We start from the raw sequence: 4,124 nt of genomic DNA, 5'->3' as shown, positions 1-4,124 counted from the left end.
GGAATGCCAACACTCAAGAGATGAGAGTGTTGGTTGGAAAGGAAAAGTTACTTTATTCAGGAAGCATTCTGGGGAGAAGACGGACTGGTATCCAAAAATCAACTTTGAAGATTCTGCTTGACTATGAAAGTTTTTAAAGGGAGAATCATTTGGGGAAGAGGGATCTGACTTCCCGTGTGCACTTTCTTCTGATTGGTCTATGGTGAGGTAACAGAGCCGTGTTCAAGGAATCTTGTGCTCAGCCTTAAGCTACCATTCTCCACCCAAGTGGGGGCCATAGTTCCTACAGAACTCAAAGATACTGTTATATTCCTTAAGGAGGAACCAGGACCCTGCCCCACAGCTGCACTATTGTTTCTTGACTGCTCCTCCTTTGTTTCTGCTTTCCCTCTCCTTCCCCGATAAGCAATGGCTGACCACTTCCTTGAGAAGTCACTCCATTCAACCAGACTTGGGGAATGAGACGACCTTTCCCTCCCCAAAGCTCAGAATTATTTCCTAAACAGCTTCAAATATTCCCATATGCTCAGGGAAAGAATTATGAATTAACAATGTATATGTTCCTAAGAGCCTATACCACTGAATCTTTAGGAAATTAATTCTCCTAACACTCAATTTATTGAGCTATCAAACATTTCCCCCCTTACACGGACAACTCATTTACGAATTCAATATTTATTCACCTCTCAAAATTGCCTTTATACAACTGATTTCCATAATGCCTCTTAGACTACAATCTCTAAGTGGATAAGGATTTAACTCGCTTGTTCAGTGTTTTGCTTAGTACCAGTTATTAAAATTGCCACACAAAATATCTGCCAACTCTAAACATCTGGAAGGGAAATATATTCCTCTATGTCATCCTGTGTTGATTTATGACTCTGAATATACTGTATATTGTGAATCATTTTAGGGTTACAAATAACTCATTCACTAGGCTGTAAATTTCACTAGACAAAGAAGTACAGGACAGCAAGCAAGCAAACAGCTGAGAGATGCACTATAATTTTTCTTTTCTTTCCAGTTTCACCTTAGACCACATTTTTTTTTTCCAGTTTCATACTAGGTCACAAAATTACACCAGTTCTATTGTTTGTGATGAGCTGAAGACAAAAAAAGAAGTTCAAATTCACCTTATTCTAACAATAAGGCAAGGAAGAGCAATGGAAAGCTAAATTCTAATTGTAAATGTCTTTTTGCAACATAACATTTTCAAAGCAGCTTAAATCCAGAGAAAAATTTTTTTATTATGCAATTTGATTTTTACATCAATAAAATCTTAGATATAACAATACAGATGAGGGAACAACAATTTAATTTGCACTGAAATAAATATTAGATATACAAAGCAAATACAGTGAAAAAGGGTCACAATAAATTACAAGTGGAGACATTATTTTGCTCAATCACCAAAGAAAGCCCTTGACACTTCCAATTTCACACCATCAAATTTATCATTCTTGCTGATTTAAGCAGAACACAAAACAAATATGGATCCCAGGGCTTACTTTCACAGGTACCAGCACAGATAATTTAGTATGGTGATTCAATTTGAGAATCAGTAGGGACCAGTAAATCACTGCATAAAAGAAAGAGTGAATGAGGTCCTTTTTCCTTAGTGTCAGCAGGCTAGGATTATTATGTTTATTAGATTTTCTTGAAAGGAGTTCACATTTTCTCAGATATTCAGGAGCAATATTATGTCCCCTCTGAGCCCTACATTAGCATTTATGTGCTTTGATCTTGAATACAGGGGAATGATGAATTTTTCAATTTATTTTATAAATTTATACAGTCTGGATAGTACTGGCCTGAAGAGTATGTAGCTCCCCAACCTGTATATTAGATATTAAAAATGGATTCAAAAGAAGTTACTAAGAAATGCTGACATACTGTGTATACAGATTTTTTAGTTCAATATATCCCATTATATAGAGCACCAGAAGTAATGCATTTATATATCAGGCAGTTTTTTATGACTCTCTTTCTAATCCTTGTGACCCTTTTACATTTGTTTCAATATATACACATCACAAATGTTATCTGCCCAAGACTTTGCCCATTTGGTCTCAACTTACAGATACATACGCAAGCAAAAACTCATATCAAAAGCATCTGTCTTATTTTAAAGTTACAAAAGAAAATAGTCTAGGTTGGAACTAAACTGTCATGAACCAAGAAAAAAAAATGGTTAGTTTAAAGGTTCTGAGCATATCAAAAAAGTAGCTCCGGAAAACTATGATGGAAAAAGTGAAATGATTCTTGGGCCTTTCCTTCTTCTGGAATGTGAGCTAATTTTTAGATTCCAGCAAAGATACCCAATAATAACTTTTCTCTATCATTTTCTAAGAAAAAAATCTGTTTTAGACTAAAAAAATACTGTACTTTATCTCTTGTCACATCAACTCAAATTCAGTGCAGGTCAGTTTTCCTATTTGCGCCGCACAACAGGAGAGAGACTGCTCTACAGTTAATCCCTCACACAGGGATGTGTTCCTTTCTAAGAACCCTCCCAAATACCACCTCTGAAGATAAACATGTCATAGAGTAATTACTACCAGGAAACCTCCCAAACTTTTAGCAGCTTTCTTATCCTTAATATCAGATCCAGTCACAACTTTCCACCCAGAATATTATAACAGGCCTGCTCATTACAACAATCTCTGGAAATAACTCCTGGATTTATAAAACGTATATGCCTTTGGTATATTATCTGTTGAGCTACACTACCATATATCCTATGTAGAATTCTCTTAACTCTAGAGAAATTCCAATGAGATGATAAGTGAAACTATCAATAGTTGTCTCTGCAACTCAAACTGAATTTACAAATCTAGGTACCATTCCTAATATCCAAAAATTTCAATATGCTTTTGTATTATTGTGAAAAGTCTAAAATTTAAGAGATTGAACTAGTTACACCTTGTACACCTACAAAATGACCATGAACAAATTGTACCATTTTTCTACATACCTGAAATGAAGGAGAAAGAGCAATTTTATAATTGATGTGTTTAGGTAATTTAGGCACTTATGAAGACAAAAACAAAAACAAAAACGCAGAGAGACCATGATCTGAATAACACCAATAATTGTGGTCTGTTCTATTTACCTAGGAAGCAGATATTAACAGGGTACTTCTTCCAGCTTTTGAACATTTCAATATTTTTAAAATGTACTCATAGTAAATGCTTACTAAATATTTACTGAATATTGAATAATTACATATTAAAGACTCATGGAATTCAGGTCCTTAGTTTTATGCTGACTCAGGATTCAGTGGCATTTAACCTTCCAACATGGCCCATAAAACAGCTGAGGACTACTTGAGGAAAGAGTGCCACCTACTGCTCATAAACATAACTGTGGTTACTTTCTCCCTTGAGGTTTTCATTACAGAATAAAAATCAGTCTCAATTTGGTGACAGCATTGAGGGTAACAGAACAAAAGGGGATTTGGGTAGATGGGTGGATGGGAGCTTCAGAACTATATTAATTAAAACAGATTCCTTAGCATTAGATAAGGATCTTTACCACAATCCCTCAAAATTAATTTTATTATTATCTCAAACTTAAAAAAAACAAAAACTCTCAGTTCTGCTCGTAGCATTATATACACACTTATTTTCCTTTTTTGGATGAATAATATTCATGTCCTAAACTCACAAACCTAAACTGATTTTTGATCCTGATTTTTAGGAGGAAAAGAAGTATTCTGATAGCTTTACAATTCTTAGTTATACAACAGACCATAAATCCTTCACAACTTCTGGTTTAATGTTAAGCACGCCTTGATTTTCCCCATAAGGGAGGTTCCTAAATAACTAAATTCTTTTTTTTTTTTTAAAAAAAGGTTAGCTTTTGGTCTTCCCTGGTGGCGCAGTGGTTGAGAGTCCGCCTGCCGATGCAGGGGATGCGGGTTTGTGCCCCGGTCCGGGAGGATCCCACATGCCGCGGAGCGGCTGGGCCCAGTGAGCCGTAGCCACTGGGCCTGCGCGTCCAGAGCCTGTGCTCCGTAACGGGAGAGGCAGCAGCAGTGAGGGGTCGGCGTACCGCGAAAAAAAAAAAAAAAAAAAAAATTAATTTTTTTTTTTGCTTTCTTTTTTTTGGGGAATCACCCCTCT

The sequence above is a fragment of the Lipotes vexillifer genome, unplaced genomic scaffold, assembly GCF_000442215.2.
Source record: "Lipotes vexillifer unplaced genomic scaffold, Lipotes_vexillifer_v1.1 scaffold1272, whole genome shotgun sequence".
Taxonomy (NCBI): domain Eukaryota; kingdom Metazoa; phylum Chordata; class Mammalia; order Artiodactyla; family Lipotidae; genus Lipotes; species Lipotes vexillifer.
The sequence above is the reverse complement of the archived record's forward strand: the minus strand, read 5'-3'. Positions refer to the sequence as shown.